The sequence below is a fragment of the Suncus etruscus genome, chromosome 11 (assembly GCF_024139225.1).
Source record: "Suncus etruscus isolate mSunEtr1 chromosome 11, mSunEtr1.pri.cur, whole genome shotgun sequence".
NCBI lineage: Eukaryota > Metazoa > Chordata > Mammalia > Eulipotyphla > Soricidae > Suncus > Suncus etruscus.
The window spans coordinates 53,228,037-53,252,756 of NC_064858.1; the positions used below are offsets into that span (position 1 = coordinate 53,228,037).

The following is a 24,720-nucleotide window of genomic DNA, read 5'->3' on the forward strand; positions in this document are numbered from 1 at the left end:
TGCAATTCAGTGTTCTATCATATTAGACTTCCAAATACAGTAGCTCATTATGACAATGTCTTGACAAAATACTGCAATTTACCTATTTCGTTTTGATTATGTCTACTACTGTGACCTAAAAGCTTATGACTATAGAGACCACTAAAATATGCAAATGCACAGCATAGACTTGTTGCAGGCACCACTCATTGAGTGTGTTTTTGCAAACTACTTTATCCATTTTTTTCTTTTTCCTCTTTTCTTCTTTTTCAATTCTTGCTATGTTCCTGATACATCAGAGTGCCACACTATTTCCATTAAGGAAAGGAACTTCAATGCAAAGACAAGTAGATGATATTACAGAGGGGTAAACTCCTTTTATAGTGCTCATTACCATGCTTAGTACTCTAGGACATGAAAATTATGGTTTATCCTAAAATGTTCCTTGCACAATCTAACCCCAAAAGCTTCATTTAGCAAAGTTCACTCCTGCCATTGATGAGAGTGCCTAGAATTGAAAAACCTTTCCCCTCTGATTGTTGCTGGCCCAATTTTATTTTAGTTTTTTTTCTTTTTTAATCTATTTTTTATTTATTTTAATTGATTTATTTTTTCAAACACTTTGTTCCATTCCATATGGGTCAGGCCTCAAATTATAAACTATGAGTAGATCTCTAATGTTGTCTATAAGTGGGTGTGAGTATGTATGCAGTGGAATCTTCTGTTTGCGCCAATCTATATTGTAAACAATTCATGCACAATTGTATATAACCCCTGTAATATATTATCCCGCCCCCACCTCCCATTTCAAACTCCTTCTATATTCTCACCCCCCTCAATCCTGATCCATTTTATCTACCCCCTTTTATTTGAAAACCATGACTCTTAACACTTGGAAGTTAAAAAATAGGGGCCCGGGCGGTGGCGCTAGAGGGTGAGGTGCCTGCCTTACCTGCGCTAGCCTTGGACGGACCGCGGTTTCGATCCCTCAGCGTTCCCATATGGTCCCCCAAGCCAGGAGTGACTTCTGAGCGCATAGCCAGGAGTAACCTCTGAGCATCACCGGGTGTGGCCCAAAAAACCAAAAAAAAAAAAAAAAAAAAAAACACTTGAAGTTAGAAGTAGCTTTTTGTACGATTTTTTTAAGGGAAAAAAAACACTCCCCAAATAATCTTAGAAGCCCTTTGATTTTAAATGATTAACTTGCCTGTCAATAGAGTCTGGTTCAGTATTTTTATTTTCATAAGGGCAATAAAATGCACATTTTCCTAGAAAGCAGTAAAGCAGTTGGAAGAACTTAAAGCTAACAGTGATGTGGTGTGCATACTGCTATATTTCCCAGGCTCAGAGTGGTTTAGGGGAGTATCACAGTGCTAAGTATAAGGTGATGAGATAGTGGTCATTGCCCATGGCCTTGGAACGAATCTTGCTATCACACAATGGCAGATAACAACGACTGAGAAAAAGGAAGTAATCAAGGTGCCAACCAACAATTTTGGACCGAGCGTTCATCATGTAAATCCAAAAGGTGTAGGCATAGGCTGTGTTCATGGTAGTGGTGACAGAAGCTGTCAGTCAGAGGCACAGCCGGTAACAACTCTCCAAAGCCTTGGCATTCTTGGAGTGTAAAACCAGGTTCTTTTTGTTTCCCTCTGGGGTTGCAAAGGTCAATTTCCTCATGAGCCTCATTGAGTGTCCCCACATAGCACAAGAGACTTGTGGGAAAGCCAACTCCTTTAGGAACTTGTGAAAAGCTTCATCCCAGGTGATGTCGATACTCGAGGCACACCAGCCCTTGGCCTGCATTTGATATATAGGCGGTTACCAGCACAAATGCTTCAAATTCAGCTACTATCACCCGCCCTCCTGATCATGTTCTTCTTCTCACCAATGCCATAAAGAGACTTTGATTGGGCACTGGCGTGAGAGGTGGGGCCCACGCCACTGTAACCTTGTTTGTCTGAAGAAGTTGCCCAGTACTGATGTGACAGCCCAGGCAGCTCTTGAAATTCAGCCGGTTGTTGTTTTCTGAACATTAGTCTCTTGGAGGCACAGAATATCTAGTTCTTCTTCCTCGAGTCAATCTAAATCTTCCTTTCCTAATCCAGGCCCGAAGCCCATCCACATTCCAGAACAGATCTTGGACCATGGCTGATTTGCCACTGGGGTGAGGTTTTCTCATCTGGGGGGGTCCTCATAAAAGATTGGTCTTCTGCTATCTCTTTTTTCATTTTTCTTTGCTCCTGCTTTAGTCTTCTTGGACTCTGGCTCAGTCTTGGGGTTCATTCCCATCTTCTTCTACTGCTCCCTTTTCCCCACGTTTAGGGCATCTTCGTAATTAACACCCTGCAGCACTTAATTCAGCTGTAGGCTTCTGGCACTCGAAACACCTGAGTTCCCACGTGGGGGCACAGCATGCTCTTGTCTTTTTGTTGGGCTGAGGAGGGAACCAGTTTTGGAACCTAAGCAGACAAAACGCCTTTAAGAAAACTATTTTCAGTAGACTCATATGGAAATGTGGCAGGCTACAAAGATTACCACACAAAAATCAATGGCCTTTTTATACACCAATTATAATAGGGAAGAAATGGACATTAAGGAAACAACTCTATTCACATAAGTGCCACACAAACTCAAATATCTTGAAAACCAAATTGACTAAAAGACCTGAAGGACCTATATAAAGAAAATTATAAAAACTCTGTTCAAAGAAATAGGAGAGGACAAGGAAATGAAAGACATAACCCTGCTCATGGATTGGCAGGATTAACAATCATTAAAATGGTAATATTCCCCAAAGCATTATACAGATTTAATGTGGTCCCTCTAAAGATAACCCATGACATTCTTCAAAGAAGTGGATCAAACACCTTTGAAATTCATTTGGAACCATAAACACCCTCAAAATCTAACGCATCATTGGGAAAAAGAATATGAGAGGCATTACTTCTCCCAACTTTAAACTGTATTACAAAAGTAATAGTTATCAAAAACTGCATGGTATTGGAATAAAGACATATCCTCAGATCAGTGGAATAGGCTTTATGAACACTCAGAAATGTTCCCCAGACATACAATCACCCTAATTTTTGATAAAGATAAAGAGCAAGAAATCCTAAATGGGAGGCAAAGAATGCCCCTTCAACAAGTGGTGGTTGGCACAACTGTGCTAGCCACTTGCAAAAATAAATTAACTTAGACCCCCAACTAACTATCATTGATATCATAAGGTATATAGAACAACATGTAGGTAAAACCACTCCAAGACTTTGAGACTAAGAGGCATCGTCAAGGAGAAAATGCACTCTCCAAACAAGCAGAGATTAACAGATAGGAATATATTTAGCTGAGAAGCTTCTGCACCGTCAATGGACACCGTGCCCAGATTACAAGAGCCACCCACTGAGTGGAAGAAACTATTCACCCAATATCCATCAATAAGGGGCTAAGTATACAAAATATACAAGGCAAAGACCAGAACTTCACAAGAAAGAAACACCTAATCCCATCAAAGAATGGGGAGAAGTGGACCGATCAATTTGATAAAGAAGAATACAAATGGCCACAAGGCACATGAAAAAAATGCTCCACAATAAAAAAAAGTGCTCCCACATTACTAATCATCAGGGAGATGCAAATGAAAACAACTATGAGGTACCACCTTACACCACAGAGATTGGCACACATCACAAAGAATGAGAAACAAGCAGTGTTGGTGGGGATTGCGGTGAGAAAGGAATCTTATCCACTGCTGGTGGGGAATGCAGTCTAGTCAACCTTTATGGATAAAGTGATATGGAGATTCTCCTCCAAAAACTTGGTAATCAAGCTCCCATATGATCCAGCCTATACCACTCCTAGGAATATACCTCAGGAACACAAAAATACAACACAAAAATCCCTTCCTTACACCTTATATTCATTGCAAGTACTATTTACCATAGCAAGACTCTGGAAACAACCAAGATGCCTTCAACAGATGAATGGCTAAAGAAACTGTGGTACATATAACAATGGAATAGTATGCAGGCTGTCAGGAGAGATGAAGTCATAAAATTTTCCTATACATTGATGTTCATGATCTATTTTGCTGAGTGAAATAAGGTCAGAGAGAGAGAAAGATGCAGAATGGTCTCACTCAACTATGGGTTTTAAGAAAAATGAAAGACATTCTTAGAATAATTTTCAGAGACAAAACAGAAGGAGGGCTGGAAGTTCCAGCTCACCTAATGAAGCTTGCCACAGAGAGTGATGAGTTTTAGTTAGGGAAATAACTAACATTGAGAACTGTCCTAACAATGAGAATGTATGCGGGGAAATAGAAAGCCTGGTTTAGAGTACAGGCAGGGGTGGGGTGGGGAGAAGGGAGATTTGGAACATTGGTGATGGGAATGTTGCACTGGGTGATGGGGAGGGGGTGTTCTTTACATGACAGAAACCCAACCACAATCATGTTTGTAATCAAGGTGTTTAAATAAATTATTATTTAAAAAAAACTGTTTTCAGGGGCCGGAGATATAACATGGAGTTAGGGCATTTGCCTTGCATGCAGAAGGATGGTGGTTCGATTCCCAGGCATCCCATATGGTCCACCAACCCTGCCAGGAGCAATTTCTGAGCATAGAGCCAGAACTAACTCCTGAGCGCTGCTGGGTGTGACCCAAAAACCAAAAAAAAAAAAAAGAAAGAAAGAAGAAAGAAAGGAAGGAAGGAAGGAAGGAAGGAAGGAAGGAAGGAAGGAAGGAAGGAAGGAAGGAAGGAAGGAAGGAAGGAAGGAAGGAAGGAAGGAAGGAAGGAAGGAAGGAAGGAAGGAAGGAAGGAAGGAAGGAAGGAAGGAAGCTGAAAGAAAGAAGAAAGAAAGAAAGAAAGAAAGAAAGAAAGAAAGAAAAGAAAGAAAGAAAGAAAGAAAGAAAGAAAGAAAGAAAGAAGAGAGAAAGAAAGAAAGGAAGGAAGGAAGGAAGGAAGGAAGGAGGAAGGAAGGAAGGGAGGAATGGAAGGAAGGAAGGAAGGAAGGAAGGAAGGAAGGAAAAGGAAAGAAGAAAGAAAGAAAGAAAGAAAGAAAGAAAGAAAGAAAGAAAGAAAGAAAGAGAAAGAAAGAAAGAAAAGAAAGAAAGAAAAGAAAGAAAGAAGAAAGAAGAAAGAAAGAAAGAAAAGAGAAAGAAAGAAAGAAAGAAAGAAAGAAAGAAAGAAAGAAAGAAAGAAAGAAAAGAAAGAAAGAAAGAAAGAGAAAGAAAGAAAGAAAGAAAGAAAGAAGAAAGAAAGAAAGAAAGAAAGAAAGAGAGAAAGAAAGAGAAGAAAGAAAGAAAGAAAGAAGAGAAAGAAAGAAAGAAAGAAAGAAAGAAAGAAGAAAGAAAGAAAAGAAAAAGAAAGAAAGAAAGAAAAGAAAGAGAAAGAAAGAAAGAAAGAAAGAAAAGAAAGAAAGAAAGAAAGAAAGAAAGAAAGAAAGAAAGAAAGAAAGAAAGAAAGAAAGAAAGAAAGAAAGAAAGAAAGAAAGAAAGAAAGAAGAAAGAAAGAAAGAAAGAAAGAAAGAAAGAAAGAAAGAAAGAAAGAAAGAAAGAAAGAAAGAAGAAAGAAAGAAAGAAAGAAAGAAAGAAAGAAGAAAGAAAGAAAGAAAGAAAGAAAGAAAGAAAGAAAGAAAGAAAGAAAGAAAGAAAAAAGAAAGAAAGAAAGAAAGAAAGAAGAAAGAAAGAAAGAAAGAAAAGAAAAAGAAAAAGAAAAGAAAATTGTTTCAGTGGGCGAAGTGGATTAGGTGCCGCAGGGCATTGATATTATATCTCTCTTTTCTATAATAATAATTTTTATTTTGACCAAAGTGAATTATATATTTCACAGTAATAGTTTAGGTACATATTAACATTGAATCAAGGGATTCCCATCACCAAAGTTGTCCTCCCCTCCACCCCCGTTTCCAGCTTGGAACGTTCCCCTTCCTTACCCCTATACCTCCCTGTGCCTATGCAGAAAAAAAAAGCAGCACAAAATAATGTTTTATTAATTTAATTTTTTTTTTGGTCTTTGGTTTTGTTATTAATTGTTGTTGTTTTCAGTTTTTTGTGCTCTGTTTTTATTTTTATTTCAGGGCCATGGTTATTATGTGGTGCATATCTTTATTGCTGTAGTAGGGCTCATTGATTTTTTGTTTGATTTTTCTTTTTGTATTGTGGTGTTTCTTTTTCTTTTTTCCCTTTCTTCTGTCAAACTGAAGTTGAGATCTTCTAGGGTCTCCGCCCATTTTCGGCTTGTCTGATTTTTACCCATTTTATTGCTTTTCTTCCTCTTCAAACAGATATCACATAACTTGAACTATCTTGCTCCACCTCTCAAATTGAGGGGGGAAATAATGGAGGGTACCAAGACCAATAGTCATATGATTCGCTAAGTAGTAATGAAAATGATCGGACTTAAAACAACAAATCCAAAGCCAACAACAAAAGATCGATAACCCAATCTACAACAAGCTAGACATAAGGGGGAACCACTTATAATATCTCCCTTTTTAATCCTCTTTACCTTCAGTTTTTAACTCCTAGAAACAGAGACAATTTCCCTGCCCTAGTAAATTGCCACCCAGCTTGCAAAGTGAAAGGACTACCCTCTCAAGCCCCACATCTCTCACCCTGGCAAGAAGCTGCAACCATCACACTGCTGGCTCATTTTATGCAGCCCTTTTTCTCTGCCCAATTCCCCTAATGTGAACTGTTGCTTGCTATCAGATTCAGGCTCCAGAGGGGACCCTGAAATCAAGGACACTACCTGTTACCTTACTCTGATACAAACCACTTCTCAGGCTCAAATAAGATGGTTTGGGACTCAATATGTGCCCTGATCTCATCCCATCCCCCCGACTTTCTCAAAAGACTTAGTAGGGATATCTATACTTTCTTTCCAGATGTAAAAGCATCCTCCTCCATCTTTTTTTTTTTTTTTTTTTTTTTTTGCTTGTTTTTTTTGCTTAGTAAGAAATTCTAGGATAAGAGATCAGGTCAAAACCAGGGCAAGAGATTGTATAGCTCGTCATTTTTACCCCCAAATGCATCAATAATATACTATTTTTCTTATTTTTTTCCAACAGAACCACAGAACTTGAATCATCTTGTCCTGCCTCATAAATTAAGGGCAAAGAAAAAAAAGAGAAAGAGAGAAAAGTGGATGATACCCAGGAGGCAAAAAGTCACATGAATATTGAGTGGAAATAATAATGATCAGGCCTAAATACCAAACCCAAAGTCAATGGCAACAGAATCAAGATCTACAACAGGTTATATACAAAGGAGGCTGGTTTCACTAGCAGTCCAGGGGGCAAACGGGGGAGTTAGGGGTTGCATGTTGGGAATAGGGGCGAAGGAAGGTCAAACACTGTTGTGGTGAATTGGTCTTAATTCATTGTCCAATATGTATCTTAAATATAACTGTGAAAGACTTGGTCTCAATAACAATTACTTTTTTTGTGTTTTTTGGGGGGGCACACCCTTTTGATGCTCAGGGATTACTCCTGGCTAAGGCGCTCAGAAAATCGCCCCTGGCTTGGGGGGACCACATGGGACGACCGGGGGATCGAGCCTCGGACCTTCCTTGGCTAGCGCTTGCAAGGCAGACACCTTACCTCTACGCGCCACCACTCACCGGCCCAATAACAATTATTTTATAAAAAAAAAAGTTGCTCAAGATTGATTTTCAGTCATATAATGACAACACCCTTCACCAATGCACATTTCCTGCCGAACCAATGTCCCCAATTTTCTCATGCTCTGCCCTTCTCTCCATCCTGGCCCCAAGGACTCTGTGACAGAACTTTTTTGTTGTTTGTTTTGGGTCAAACCTGGTGGTGCTCATAAGTTACTCTTGGCTCCGTGCTCAGAAATTGGCTCTGGCAGGCACGGGGGACCATATGGGATGACAGGATTCGAACTACCATCTGTCCTGGTTGGCTGCATGCAAGCAAAACACCCTACTGCTGTGCTATCTCTTTGTCCCCTGGTGGCAGACATTTTTAGACATTTTTCCTTTCTCAGTCTCTGTCTCGTGTATCTATCTCTCCATCTCTCTGTCTTTCTATGTCTCTATCTGTCTGTTTCTCTCTCTCCCCCTTGCTTTTTGACTCTTTAGTTTGCAGTATTATTACTGAAGAGGTATCATACATAACACTTTGCCGGGCCGGAGAGATAGCATGGAGGTAAGGCGTTTGCCTTTCATGCAGGAGGTCATCGGTTCGAATCCCGGCGCCCCATATGGTCCCCCATGCCTGCCAGGAGCAATTTCTGAGCCTGGAGCCAGGAATAACCCCTGAGCACTGCCAGGTGTGACCCAAAAACAAAAAAAAAAAAAAAAAAAAAAAAACACTTTGCCTCCTTTCAGCATCCAATTCTTGTCCAGACTGATTATTTCCAATTATCATTGTTATCTTCTCTGCCCAAACTTCACTCTTCCACTCTTTGTGACAAGCTTCATACCATGATTGGTCCTCCTGATCTTGTTCCTACCATCTTTGTATATTAATACCATATTAACTTTTCCTTGTATCCTCAAATGAGTGTGATTATTCTATGTCTATCTCACTCCCTCTGATTTTGCTCAGAATTTTAGTCTCCCTATCTATCCATGTATAAGCAAATTTCATGACTTTATTTTTCCTAACATATGTGTAGTAGTCCATTCTGCTGATGTAATCTAGTTGCCTTTTCCACTCATCTGTTCTTAGGCACTTCAGTTGTTCTCAGATTTTAGCTATTGTAAATAGTGCTGGAATGAATATGTATAAAGGTCTTTTCTTATGCTACTAATACTAAGGAAACAGCCATGTAAAATGAAAATGTAATATGCTATTATCCTGAAGGTTAACTTTTCTGCTTGCAATTTAAGTTCCTCAAAGTCACATATCAATAATTTGCTTGAAGCTTTCCTATCACTGAAATAACCTGCACAACAGGATAATGCTATTGAACCTTATTTTCATTGACATTATGCTTTTCATTTGATTAGAATCCTTATCTAGAATTACAGATAAAACAAAAGTGATGGAAACTGCTATGTATTCTCACCTCAGTAAAATTTTTACTTTCTTATTTCCATCTCTGGTTCCTATATTAATTCCTCTCTCTCACCTTTGGAACCTTTAGCAATAGAGAACCTACTAAGCAATTTTCACTAAGTAAGCTACATTTTTGAAAATTCAGATGCTCTTCAAATTCAGTTTTGTTGCCATGAGAAAGTTAAGGTAATGAATCTGTATGTTTAAGCCCCCAGTTTTCTGAGTACAGCTGGGGAGATAAACACACCTTAAGTACAGCCCCAAATTAGGTGAGCTCGTCCTGCCAGTAAACATGATACATCTATCTGTTTCATCCATTGTCTTGAGATCCAACCCAAGATCCACAATTAATTTTAATACTCAAGATAAAAACCCCACCACTAGACACATCTTACCCAAAAATAAAAATACTTCAGGGGCTGGAGTAATGGGACAGAGGGTAGGGCATTTGCCTTGCATGCAGCCAACCTGGGTTCAATTCCTTGCATCCCATATAGTCTCTGAACCTGTCAGGAGTAATTTCTGAGTGCAGAGCCAGGACTTACCCTTGAGCACCTCTGAATGTGGCCTAAAATTCCAATAATAATAGTTATAATAATAATAATAATAATAATAATAAATAAAATAAGAATAAAAAATCTCTGAATGGAAAAAGAAGTGATATAAGAACAAAAATAAAGTTGACTCCATCTTCTTTTTTTTAAATACTTAATTGAAAAGACTAGCCTGGCTCTAGAGTGATAGCACAGTGGTAAGGCATTCACCTTGCATACAACCAACACAGGATGAACCCCAGTTTGAATCCCAGCATCCCATATGGTCCCCCGAGCCTGCCGAGAGCAACTTCTGAGTGCAGAGCCAGGAGTAACTTCTGAGAGCAGAGCCAGGAGTAACTCCTGAGTGCCACCAGGTGTGATCCAAAAACCAGAAAATAAATAAATAATAAAATGAGTAATCCTCATTACACAGTATTTTTCAATATCTGGTCACAATTAGTTACCATGTAGTTAAGTTTGAAATTATATTTATTCTTAATCATTTTGTTTCATATTTTTAAATTTCTGAATTTAAACAGTGCCTAAAATTCAGCACGCACATGGAGTTTGGCATTATTTTCTTAAATACTATTTTAAATTATGTACAATATAGGGTTCAAGATATCAGGAGTGCTGTCACCTTTACATAACGGGTTGGTATCACTTTATGACTTTAGCCAATTATATATAATTATAATATAATTTTATGGGAGAGGGGAAGTGCACATTACAATAAATACACAAACCAATCATTACTTAGGAGTAGAAAAGACAGTACAGCCACTTACAACAGAAACTCAGGAGATAGGTTATTTGACAAATATCAGTGCGAGGTAAGAGAGTTTTTTCCAGGGCAGGTACTCTTACTCCCCACTTGAGAAGTCTTTAGAACTAAAGATACAGATCCAGGTATTTGCATCTTAACTCTGACCCAATTCAATACCAAATTTATACTCTGTTCATTTTAATTTAAGCAAAGCTTCTCGCTGGTCTTTATCTGTTCTTACCTTTACCACATCTGCTTTTACTGATAACTGAATTCATTCTCTATTGCCCTCATTTTTGCATCAGTTAAATGTTGCTCATTCTGTGATCTCCACCTTTTCACCAACATCATTTATTGCAATGTCAGTGCAGGCAACTTTTTTATCTATCAGAACCATTACAATGAAACAGAACCATATCAATACAAGTAACTCCATGTCACCTTAAACTCATAGAATCCAGGTCCTTCCTCTGGTGAATTTCAGAGCCATCTGGATCAATACCACAGGGAAGCTCATATCCCTGGATTTTTAAGACTTCCTATGATAGAGTCTCTTACACATTCCATAAATTTCATTTAACTTTTGGCTCTGTTACTAACCTATTTTACCTTAATCTCCCCACTCAAGTCTCTTCAAATAGAGGTATTTTTTAATCCAGGTTATAATAACTTCACACACTTCTCATTTGTTTCCTTTGGCAACACACTCCCACTACCACCTGCTTGCTCTGTGGTTCCCTGTATATCAGTAAATGTACCTCATATTTGCTGAGTTTTACCAGGTGCCAGGTGTTCTGCAGGATTTATAGCTATAAAAAGAGGAACTACATTTAATTTTATGTTTATCTTGATTTTATTCTAAATTGATATGATAGTTATTATAAACTATTTATCATTTATGTTCCTGTCAGGACACGAGACTTGGAGGCCAGTGATGTAAGTCTTCTATATATTTATATATATTTATAAATAGTTATATATAATATTTACATATTTATAGGAATTATGCAATAATTGCATAATAATTGCAGCAACATGGATGGAACTGGAAGATTTTATGTTAAATGAAGTAAGACAGAAGAAGGATAAATACAGAATGATATCACTTATATGTGATATTTAGAATAACTGTGTGAAGAAATGCAATGGTCTAAATGAGAGTTGTCTAGAATACCCTTGGCCCCAGAGTATATAGTGAGGTGAAGGAAAGAAACTGAATGGAAAAGGAAAAACACAAATATGAAAGGGTAAAGGTCAGGGGCCAAGTGGTCGCAGGTGCATTGGTAGTGTTAATAAAAAAAAAAGAAAGAAAGAAATATCCAAGACAAATTCAACAACAATGGAATAAAGAGACCCAAACTTTAACAATCTAAGCATAAAATAGACCTGTTATGCTGAGAGGCTGGGGGTTGAGGGAGGGTATTATGGGATGCACTTGGGAACATTGGTGGATGGAGATGGACACTGATGGTGGGACTGGCCAGATACATTGTATGTCTGAAACCCAACTATGAAGGACTTTGTAAAATCACAATGATTTCAATAAAATTTTTAAATAATACTAAATAAATAAATAATTACAATAATAAACAATATAAAGAGAACCTCCAGCAGAAGTAAAAACCAGAAGAGGAAGGTCAAAGAAGATTTACTGATCCCAACCCTTCCACTTGACTCTTCCCTAAGTAGAAAGCCCCACATGGGGCAGGTTGGGAGAAATCCTATATAAACCATCATGGAACAAAGAAAAGATGCATATGGCTCCTTGGGCCATGCACACAATGCCCAATTGCATATGATGTCCATATCTTCCTTTTTGAGTTTTTCTATTTTTATGCTCGGTTATGTAACAAGACTCTCTCCACTTTTGAGAAACCCATGCTCTTTCTTGAGCAGATTACTCTCTTTCTCTCTCCCTCTCATTTTTTCCTCTGATTCTAAATAAAACCTGTTTTTACTTCATTGCTTAGCTCCTCTTGAAATTCTTTTCTGTGAGAGAAGACGATGGACCTGAAAGACCTGAGTAAGATCTAGGACTGACTTTTTTCCTGCAAAGAGCAAATTTTTATTACAGTCTGGGTCAACAGCTCCCTGAGAAATAAGATGGCAGGGAACAGCTTCCATGCCAGGTAGACCAAGTGGAGGTCAGATGCAGCTTGATGACTAGTGGAACTGACAGAACCTGAGGTCCATGCCTTACAGGGGCTCATCACAGATTTTATTGGTTCTAATTCTCCCTGCTTTTTCCAGGTGATAGAGATGGAGAGAGAGGAGAAAGAGAGAGGGAGAGGGGGAAGGGAGGTGGGGAGAGAGAAATATAGGTGAAATATTCAAAACAGAAAACTTGATTTAGTTATTTAATTTCTTTGAACTTTAGTTTCATCTGTACAATAAAGTTAGACTACTAACTTCATTAATTATTAGAATTAGATGAATCTTCAATAATATAATTAAATGAATCTTCATTAATAATAAAATTAGATGAATCTTCAATAATACTTCAATAATTAACTTCATTAACTAGAAGAGTATTCAACAACAAAATTATGTTAGTTTCTATTTTATAATTATTTATTCTTTAATTGGTAGCAATTATATTGATGATAAAGATGACAATGAGACTTGCCCTAAGAAGAAAAGAATTAGAGGATAAAGTTTTTGTCACTAACTTGCCTTACTTTATTTCTAGGACTGGTCTAAAGGTAAGGATCAAAGTAGAAAACACTGATTTTTTCTTTTTGAGATTACAGGTTTCTGATTCCTGAGAAACCAACTCTTAGTATTCTTTCCCCTTCTCAAGAGAAACATTGATATATGTGAGGTAACTAAATTTGCCTGTGTTAGTCATATTGAGAAAAACTAGAGACATTGGGGAAAAAGAAAGTGGCTTAAGACAATAAAAATGTTCTAATCACTTGTACTGAGTGACAATGGAATATTTGTTATAGAAAATAGCAAGCCCTATGTTGCGAAAGACATTACTCAAAAGACAACATCATTTAGATGTTATTAAAGGAGTGAAAAAATTACTACCTAATCTTTATGCTTCTTGCCAGCTATGATATTCTAATGGTTCAGAAATAAGGCAGTATCTCAGAGTGCATTTACTCATTTTACATTAATGTTTGATGAAGAAAACATGAATCCAAGTGTGATTTTATCTAGAGATGTCAAAAACATTTTTCTTAAACCACTGCAGAGGAATAAGTCTTTGTTTCAAGCACCAGAAATTAAATTACGATTTTTATTGTAGTTGAGCACAAAGGAACTTTTCTCTGGATACCCAAAGAATTAAAACCTAGTACATTCATCATTGATTTTATTGTTTCTAAAATGATTGACAAACAACCAAATTTAAGAACTACAACTATTTTTTTTAGCCTTTGCTTTAAGAGTTTGCATTATTTTCTAAGTCAGCCATGCTTCACAAAATTGAGAATTTATACAAATGCTTAGATGGTTTAAGCAGATTTTGTTGTACACTTAACAACTAAACTCACATGATATTTACTTTGGGTACAGAAATTGTTTTTAATTGTTATTTATTATAAAGGAGAGAAATAATTCCACATAATTTTAGCTGGGTATTTCATGCTTTGTTAACTGATCTATCAAGCAGGGCTTTTTAGTTCACTGGGACATAAACAGAACTTCAATACCAGAATAAGAAAGGAGTTCCTGAAAATAAATACTTTATAGCTAAAATATTTGCATTTTGTTTCTCTTTAATAGAAACTACATAATTATCAACGTGATTGTTATGCCCCATCTCGGCTTTCTTTCAAAAGGAACAGAGAGCACACAGTAATGCAAGTCACACAGCAAGGTTCATTGAGTCAGCATGCTCGGGTCCAAAATCAAGCCTGGACCCCGTGTGTTAAGCATTCAAAGTTTTTATACATTTCAACAAATTACTCAGTCACTCAGGAATCTGCTGCAGCTATACAGTTAATTAATCTGTTTGTTCCCATCCTGTCCCCTTTCTGTTCCCCTATCTATCCCCCGTCTGTCCCCCTTTCTGGTGGTGTGGTAAGGTATATTTCAGGACCAGCCTCAAGATAGGCACCTGGGGGTAATAAATACCAGGACTGGCATCAGGAGACTGAGATAGTTCCTCAGTCTCCTTATCTCTGTGGGAGGTTATGTTGTTTACCCTAAATTTACAGCTTGTTCTGGCTGCCTAAGGCACACAGCAGAACCAGGTTTATGACAGATTACTTCCTTAAGCAAGCAGTGTACAGAAGCCAAAGCAATATTATTTCTAATATTATTTCTAAGCAAGCACACACCATTTTTTAACATCAATATTCAGGTTTACATTTAATCCTAAATCTAAGATTCTATCATAGCACTCAACAAGATCACATCAGATTTTTTAATTTCCTAATTTTCTTTTCCAAGGAAAAGTTGTTCCAGAAATTGTTACTGTTTTTAGATATCCCTCAACTCTTCTTTCATAAAGACTGAATTCCTCAGTTTTATCTGGATTCTTGGCCAGCAAGAATAAGTGAGTAACTTTTTGTAGCATGACCGAGTGTAACCATGTAGTACATCCCCTTTCTATTAGGATTTGAAGGGCAATGATAAATTCAACTTGCAGCTTAAGCCATAAAGAAAATAGCAATACTATCTATTCACATTTTCCTCTGGCCACTGGCTAGAATGCCAGGAGCTCAGGCAACAAACTGGGATTACCAGATGCAAATGGAAAGTAAAGAGAACAAAGCAGCAAGCCTCTGCAGTGATTGACGGGCCTTACTTTATCAGCCTCCATAATTTCTCTGGTCCGAAATTGCTCTGACATTGATCACTGTGCCACAATGGCCTCTTCACATTGCCTAGACACACCACACTCTCTTGCCACAGAGCTTCTATAATTACTTACTACACATTCTTTCTAAACACCTGGTTCCTTCTTTCACAGTTTACACACAAATGTCAATCTCAATGACATTTTCTCTGAGCACTTGCGACTGAATTTCAACTGTATTCACTCCCCAAATTCTATCTCCACCCTGACTTGATTTTTTTTCTACTAAGCATTTGAACCACCATAACAGATAGTGAACAAAGTTTTATCTTGGTAAATTGTCCAGTTGCTCACACTAGAATATCATTTCTATGAAAACAGAGATGTTTTCTGTTTTATTCACTTCTGTGTCCACACAGCCTGAATATATCAGATTTGGAATATATCAGGTGACTAATAAATATGTGTAGAATGAAGGAAGGGTTAAATGGGACCCAGATCCCTGGCACTGTATCTATCTATCTATCTATCACTCAGAGAGAAGTAAATTATTGTTTTCAGTTTACTTTGTTCATTCTTTTTTGTTACAGCAACCAAACTAATACTTAACTAATAAAAAGTTGTAAGCTTCTCTTTCAGCAAAAATGATAGCCTCTAGTTATCTTTGCATGAGATGGCCTTCCTCAACGAGGGTAAATTGGGTAGCTAAGTAAAATAGACAAGGCTCCTTCCTGCACAGAGCTTACATTTAAATGAAGAGGAAAGTAGTAGCCACATAATTATACCAAACTATCAGTTTGATAGAGGTAGAGGAAAATGAGAACTGATAGAAAGGACTTGATGTAGAAGAACCTTGAGGGAAATATATATGGAGGAATAATATATGAAGGGTGAAGAAGTCTTTCCTGAAGAAAGAGAGAAAACAATTTTCAGGAAGAAATGACATCATATACCTGATCCCTGTGGCAGAAAGAAGTCATTATGGTGAATACAAGTGACCGAAGAAGGTCCACTATCAGGAGCAAGAAATGGGAGCATATCACTGGGATGGTCTAAGAGTCAAAGGGAAGGAGTTGAAGGCCAGAAAATGATTCAAAAGGCAAGAGCACACGATTTGCACATGGGAGTCCTAGGCTGAGTTGCTAGAACCTCATGGTCTGTGAAGTACCTACAAGTGTGCCTCCCCCAGAAATATTTTTGTTTTTTTGAGTCATACCCAGTGATGTTCAGAATTTACTCTGAGTATTTGGCAGTGTTCAAGGGATCATAGGTGCTGCCAAGGGGAGAAGCAAGGTAAGGCATTTGCCTTGCAGCTGGTCTTCAGTTTTACCAGAGCTCCAAAACTAATTTTAAGGGCTGGGGAGATAGTACTGCTTTGCACATTTGCTTTGCACACAGTTGACCTGGGCTCTATTACCAGGATCAAATATGGTCCCCAGAGTACTGCTGAAAGTAATCCCTGAGCACAGAAGCTGGAGGAATCCCTAAGCACTGAACAAACAGAAAACACAAATAATGTTTGTTCTGAGAGAGACATTTTGATTTTTTTTTCTTATCAACTTTGCAAGATTAAAAAGTGTTCTATTGAAGCTGGATCTATAGTACAGCGGTCAGGCGTTTGCCTTGCATGTGGCTGACCCAGGACATATGCGTGTCAGATCCCCAGGATTCCATATGGTCCCCCTAGCCTGCCAGGAGTGATTTCTGAGTGCAGAGCTAGGAGTAACCCCTGAGCACAGTCAGGTGTGGCCCCAAAATAACAAACAAACATAAAAGGTGTTCTATGATGAACATGAAATAGCAAATCCTCCATTTTGAGACAAATTAAATGAGGCAGTACAGTCATAAGATAATACTTTGCAACAGTATTATTCCTTATTTCTCTACACAACTCAGGAAGTAGGGCCCAGCAGAGACTCTATTAGGAGATAAAAACCGTAATGTCTCAGCCAGTCAGAGTGAAGAGAGAATATTTGTACTGGCTTTCCAGAAGGGTTCAGCAAATTTCTTTTCCCATGAGCAGAACCTGGATGCAGACCTGAAATATAAAGTACTAACTTAGAAAAACTCAGAAAAATAAATGGTATATATGAATGAGTGATACTAAAATATAAATAAATAACTAAAATTTAAAGACTATCCCAGGCCTCTGTCACATAGATAGCTTCCCAAGAAATGGGAAGTTTACAAAAGTGTTTATAAATCTGGAAAAAAGACAACACTAGTTCTCTTACTCTCAGACTTAAAGACAGCTTGTCTTTGCTCTATCAGTCTTCTACTTTCCTAATAAATTTAGTTTTTCTGACTATTATCATCTTAGGCTTCTTTCGGATACCCATTACCCAGCACTAAAATTTCAGGCAGAAGCTACAAGAAGCTATCTGCCTCGTGGCTTTCAGAAACATCTCTGGAATCTTCCTCTCTCCCTCCAGCAGAATTGCTGTTTCTTCCCCAATCTTCTTTCCTCCCCCCCACACCCCAAGAAGAAGACAGACTAAAAGTCTTGGAAGTGGAAACCTTGTCTCCATAATAGTGCCTTTATTCTGAGCCTCACAATTTTTTTGCAAGAACTCGCCCCAGGAGACAGAGATGCAAATGCAGATGACTAGAATTATACTAACATAAACATTATGAAACAATGCCAACCAGTTGGGCCCCCTGTAGAGAAATAATCCCTGTGCTCCCTTCCGAATTGTTTTTATGGAAATTTCATAAAATGTGCCATTATTAAAACTGAGTAGCAATTATTTCTTGCTTTGGTTCATCAGTTGTGGGAGGAAAATTAATTGTGTTCTCCTTCCTTTCTGGAGTTCATCAGATAGGAAGACTGCAACAAGGACTGACAGGCCCAGGTCCTCAGTGGATGGGAAGGCAGACCCACTTGCAGGAACCTTATCTCAGATGCAGCTTTTGAGGTGGGGTAGTTAAAGAGAGTGGTTGTGGCAGATGTGGCCATGCTAACAAGTGTGCTCAGGAAGCCCAAGTCATTATAGGATGTTGACCTAACATTTGCCAGCTTCACAGGGGCCATCATTGTAAATTAGATTTCATATTGATCAGACTGTTCACAATCAGGACCAGGAGAAAATTGGACACAGAGTTCTTCACCAAAATTGGCTCTTAAGATTCTGCCTTCTAATTAACATAGAAGAACAGAAATCCTGGGCCTTTCTGGCTGACCCAGCCTGGCAGGAACTGCTCTCCTGTTCCCTGAGGACAGTATGGAACTGACAGCAATTTTCAATGCTGTTCTATTTTCTCTCCCCAGTAAGTTCTATTGTGTAGCTACTGAAAAAGAGAAGGTGAAAGGTGGGCTGTGGAAGACAAAGGTGATGGAGTTTTTGAGAGCAGATGGCTGTTTCTTTTCTCCCTGAGTTCGCCTCAGAAGCCTGAGAAATATTTTTCAAATATTTTATTTGACCCCCCAAATTATATAATCTTAAAATACAGTGTTTCACAATAAAAAGAACAGGAAGAAGAAAGGGAGGAAAGGAAAGATGAAATTAAATTGGCCCTGCGTTTAATTTTTAAAATAAACAACAGAGAATATTAGAATGTAAGTTTAGAATTAACTGCTGTTTTGCTTAAACATAAGGACTGCCATGACAGGCTTATGCCCCAAAGAACAGGGACTAGGCCCAGAAAAACTAGGCCCAGTTCAAGAAACTTTATGGGCACAATCAAGATGTCATAAACTAAGGCATTCAAGAAACAATCTAAATGCACCTGGGGACTAGCACCCAGGGATCTGAGGGCACCCAAGTGGAATGCAGGTCTAGCAGACCCCTGAATTCCTACCCTTAGCCCAAGGCCAGCATTCTGTTTACATCCTGCTTTCAACTACCATAAAGGTCCTTATTAGATATACAGACCAATCACCTGTCACCCTATGAGCAATGACGTAATGCATAGCCAATTCCCCACAACTGTCACCTAACCCATTCCAAAATTCTCTAAACTGGGTATAAAAGTAAGAATGTAAGTTGGACAGGGGTTGGCACCTGCAAGAAGTGCGGCCCCAACATGCTGGTATTTTAAATAAACTCCTTTGCCTTTTTGCATTATTGTTTCGTTTCCTCACAGGTTTTGTGAGACAGATCTTGAGTCCAGAGCTAGCATTTGGGGGGTTGTTGGGGATTCTGACACACCAGAATTGAAGAGGACAATGGAACATTAGAGAGGAAAAGCTCAAGCAAAACCAGTAAATTTCCAATAAGAATTCCAAAAACTTCAAAAGGGGTCAGTTTTTTTGACCAATCTCTATCTGTCCTCTATCATTCATATTTGTTTGTGGTTTCAGCATGCTGATATTTTAAATAAACCCCTTTGCCTTTTTGCATTACTGGCTTGACTCCTCTCGGTCTGTGTGGAATGGATCGCAAATCTAGAGCTAACAGAAAGACTGTGTTCATTTGGCATCAGGAATTTGGGGAAATGGATACCCCACCTCCACTCTGCTAGTTCTGCCTTAGCATAGCAGTCAAGTCTGGATTTGGATTCTGACCTTGATGCTTATGCCAACTGACCTTAGACAGTTGGCCAATGCTTGACAACTCTGAACTTCAATCTCTTCTTTTACAAAATAAAATTAATATTACTAAATTAAAATTAATATCACTTCAAAACTTAGCAGAAGGACATCTGAGACTGATGAATTTATTAAATTTCAGCAAGCCAAATTAGTTTATAAAATATAAAAAATAAACATAAAATATTATAATGCCTATTATTATCCTTATTATAAGGTTATATTGTCCCTAAATGTTTGTCCTATTACTTTAATATTAATGTTACACTAATAATAAAAAGACCATGGTATGGGATTTTTTTCCCTTTGGAAACATTAAAGACACATTCAATGTTAGTACCAAGAAGCAGCTTACAGGTCATTTCAGTAGCTTTGCTTCTCTGTGTCTTCTTCAATTCTGGTCTTGACGTTCAAGTTTATTTTTTCCCTTTTTTAAATTCATTCCCCACAAGTAGACACAATGGATCTTAATATATCTCAAGGCTTATTTACCCTCATCTTTCACAAATTTCCTCAAAGAAATTACTGGGATCTGAAATCACATTCCATTTTTTTCAGATCCCTGACACCAGCACCTTACACTGATTTGGTATAGCTAAGCAGAGCCAAAACATGAAGTGAGACAAGGGTCAGGTACATGGAAATTTTGTCCAGTCCTTTAGGCTCTTCTTTGACTGATTGAAAAAACAAATTAACATCACATCAAATATATGAATAGGAGTTTTTAAATTTTAACTACATAGCTATAATTCTAAATAGCTATAAATTTCAAAGCAAATGGGACAGAATAAAGGCTTATTCCTGAACCAAGAATGGAGAGTATAGAACATCAAGCAGAAATGGGTGGGGGGGTCCTCATGTGATAAAGAGATGAAAACTTCAAATGACCAAACCTGTCAATATTCACCCTGCCTTAAGATCAGACAGAAAGATAGCACAACTGGCTGAACACATTCTTTTTGTGCTGGACACTTGGGTTTAATCTTTAGCACAACATGATGCCTTGAACTTTACCAGGAGTAACTCTAGAGCACAAAGCTGGGAAGAACTACTAGATGTGGCCCAAAAATTAAAAGAAATAAGATAGGTTTCTCAAATAAAATTGCTGCTTCTGGAGATGACACAAAAAAAATATGGGTCAAAGTCTTCATTCTTGAAGAAAATGGTAATGTCTACCATAAGATTTAGGGATCCTCTCAAGCTTGACTCCACAAACCAAGAAGATATGGAGAAAACCCTGTTATAGAAATTTTTGATAAAATTCATCTAAATATTTGGGCTCCAGTCCTACATGAATTAAGCTTCTTGAGTATAAAGTCTAAGTCAGCAAACACTCTCACAGCTCAACACTTTTGCTTCATAAAGAGGAAGCACACCAATGTAAATGGTGTACCCTAGAAGGCTACTGTGTTTTATGGCTCCAGCTCTGCTTAAAACAAATGCTTCATTAAGGTAACATCAATACATGAATAAAGTGGGGGAAGGATTCCCAAATATCATTCAAGCTGCCCAAGGTCCACAGATGTTTCAGCTCCTTTGCCAACCTACAAACACACTGACAGAAAAAGTTGGGATTGTGGGAGCATGAAAAGGAGGGTAATGTCTTACAAGCAATGCAAAATAACCTTTAAAAATTATTTTTTTATTTACTAGCAGCCCTCTCTTTATCTCACCTGCAACTAGGCTTCATGGTGCTATCAGTCTTTAGAATTAATTGCAAAAGTCAAGCTCAAAAAGAAATATCTGCTTGCTATACTTAAGTAAAAGACTAAGCTGGGAGCCAAAAGAAATAAGTCAAAGGGCTCAGTTTCCAATTTATTAATCTACAAAGCCTGCTTTTGTGGGCAGTTTCCAGGAAGACAGACAGATCTGTGTTTCTCTAGGATTCCATTTTCTTTTTTTTTTTTTTTTTTTTTTTTTACCCAGGACCATTTCTTATGCACCAAACACCTTTATATAGGAAGAATAAAGACTCTTTTTCCTAAGACAGTAACCCATCGCCCAATTACAGCCTTCTCCTTCAACTCCACTAGGCTTCCGAGACATCTTTACTGCCCTCCCTTTGGTAGGCTCATCTACTCTAAGACACCACACTGCCAACTTGCATATAGAGTATATATAGTAAAATTTTCCTTAAAATTTTGGTGTGTTTTGGGGCCACAACTGTCCCCCCAAAAAAGTGTTAAGGGGTTACTGGCTCTGAACTCAGTAATCACTTCTTAAGGGCTCCAAGGACAATATGAGATGCCAAAGATTAAATTCTAGGTCAGCAGAGTTCAAGGCCAGCACCCTATCCACTCTACTATTACTCCAGCTCTGTTTCTGAATTTTATCATAAGCACAATGCAAATGATGAAATGTGTACATACAAAAATACCCAGATGTGATAAGCCGCACAAGTCACTTATACATTCACTGTATATCAAACCTTATTTCATTTTTTATCCTAGTACTAATTAGCTTGAGGGGGTATCTTCCAAAAAATATGCTGAGTGAACCACTTCTCTGTTATTGTCTTTAAAGTTGAAGGCATAAATCATCACAGCACAAATTGATCACACACTAGCATAGACAGACTCATGTCATTGCTTTCCTACTCAGCATCCATCCCATGGTTTCTGTAAACATGACCTGAAAGTCCTTTTGACAGCCACCTCTCCCCTTCACTAAGACCAGCTACACTGGATAATACTAATTATTCTGTGCTTCAAAGATGAATCTGGGCCCCCTAAATCTGACCTATAAGAATAATACCACATCATCTTAGTCCCTGTAACTATCCACATATGGACAGTCAGTTGAAGTCAGAAGGAAATAGGTCAGACCCAGTAGCTAGATTCGCCAGAGAAGCAATTTCTTTTCTGCGCAAGATGCCTATAATCTGAGAGCTGCCAAGTGGCATCATGCAAAAAGTCTCACTCTGCCTGCAGAAAAATACCTAGAAAGGTTCCTGAATACCTTGTATGCACTTCCAGAGCCTTCTTGCCAGAAATTGGTCTTTGCCATTACATAAAGCAATTTGTTTTCATTTAAGCCCAATATCTGATATATGAGACCGTCACTCACAATAATCACTGAAGCAATCATTTTAATCAGTTAGAGAGCATTGCCCTCCATAAAAATCCAACAATGTTGCACTGAGCAGTCACCACCACTAGCTTCACAATCAGATCTGGCAGGCATGTACACATGTGGCCAGTACAAATTGACCTCCAAACAGGCTATAGCATATTTTCAGTTCATTATACTTAAGTTTGGGGGGGTTCAGATTCCTTCTTATTTGTGAGAGAGAAATGTCAGCATAGAAATTTCTAGTTTCTGCAGATTACCTCCTGATGGGACAGACCCACATACAAGAAATCAAATTTTTCAGCCTCCAGTTAAAGATTTGAGTTGGCACAATGAGAAGGAACCCAGACAGCAGTGGTTTTCTTTTGCACTCCAGAGTGGGGAATATGAGGTGAGCTGCACCTTCACACCCAGGAGCTGCAGAGGCTAATGAAAGCTGAAATGAGCCAGGAGATGGCATGCTGGGCAATGGGAAATGGATGGACTTGGGAGAGTGGCTGCTGCAGGGAGCCGCTCCCAGGCAGCATCTCTAATTGTATGAGCAATAATGCTGGCACTGCAGGGGGCTAGAGGTTTGGCAGAAGTCAAATGTTGCCTAAATGAGACCACACCGAGTTCTTGAGCTTCTCACTTGGTCAATAAGCTCTGACTGGACTAAAGAGAGAGGCAATGCTAAAACAGCATTTGCATCATCCCTTAAATAAGGAAGTTCCAGAAGCTCCAAGATGACTAAGGGAACAGTGACACTGCCAAAGGGCTGGCAGGCAGGCATAACTGAGCCTTCTTTGATGTGTTTACCAGCTTTCTGATTCTTTTAAAGTTTTCCTCTAAATATATATTTTCACTTTCTCCGTGCTTCTTCTAACCAAAGCATCTCCTGCTGAACAATGGTAGTAAGAGGCAATGCTGGATGGAGTAACACATTTTTAATGATGTGAAACAAAGCTTAATTACAATAGTTATTTACAAAATAATGTCTTACTTGCATTGGGTTTAATAGCGCTTTGTCCACAGCTTTCATCAAAACAACTACCCATCTGACTTATTGAAAGATTATATTAAATGTCACAAGAGCTCCCCAGCCTCATAAAGTGCTTCTTCACCAATCAGGATTTTAATTTTGGATGAGGAAATAATAAATACAATAATTATTGAAAGCTGTGACATTAACTGATAAAGATACTTGATTCTCTGGAATTATCAATTTCACATTGGCATAAAGAATAGCTCAGTGACAATTTAATCCCACATTTCATGACCTTTAAGTAATGCAGCAATATTCTGCAGTTGTCATTAGAAAACTATCAGCCTTCTCTCTAAAAGAAACAATACCTAAATGCTTCATTAGAGAAATATCTCCAAAGTTTGCTAATGTTTAATACTCAGCTGCAAATCCAAAGGGATAGAAAAGAACCATATGTACCAAGCAACTTTGTCAGTAGAAATTTTTTAATAATTCTATTATAATTTGCCATATGACGGAGAATATATAAAGACAAAAACTCACAGAACCATAACAAACATTAAATCTAGTAACATTCTCAAGGCCATAGATTCCTAGCAGAAACTGATACAACCAATGCTGACTCTTTCTACTGACAAAATTCACCAAGATTTGAAAATCACATCCCTTTCAACTCAATAGTTACACTTTTAGATTCCAAGTCTATAGAAATATTTGTACATGGGTATCAAAAACTGCAATGATTAAAATTCCAATTCTATCCAAAACAGCAGACAAATTAATTTTCCATATAAAGAATGGTAAAATAAATTCCTATACCTGCAGAATGGGTATGATGAACTGACAAATGTATTGACTTGGTAGATCCTTCACTCTACAATTACTGCTTATATTCGGCCTAAAGGGAATTTTCTTAAGCTCTTTTCAAACTATGACCAGAATCCAACCACTTCTCATAAGCTTCCATGCTACCACCAAGGTTTGAGTCACCACCATCTCCTATCTAGGAGACTGCTCACTTCTAAGAGATTTTCTATTTCTACCTTTTGTCCCAAAGATCTATTCTGGAGCCAGGAATATCACTAAATAGGAAAGCAAAT

The 24,720-nt window shown here is 38.0% G+C and overlaps 1 pseudogene; it reads right to left on the reverse strand.

Annotated features, from left to right (window-relative positions):
* Nucleotides 1-1,344: 1,344 nt before the first annotated feature.
* LOC126022080 (DNA-(apurinic or apyrimidinic site) endonuclease-like) lies at nucleotides 1,345-21,633 on the reverse strand (annotated as a pseudogene).
* Between the last annotated feature and the right edge of the window lie 3,087 nt (nucleotides 21,634-24,720).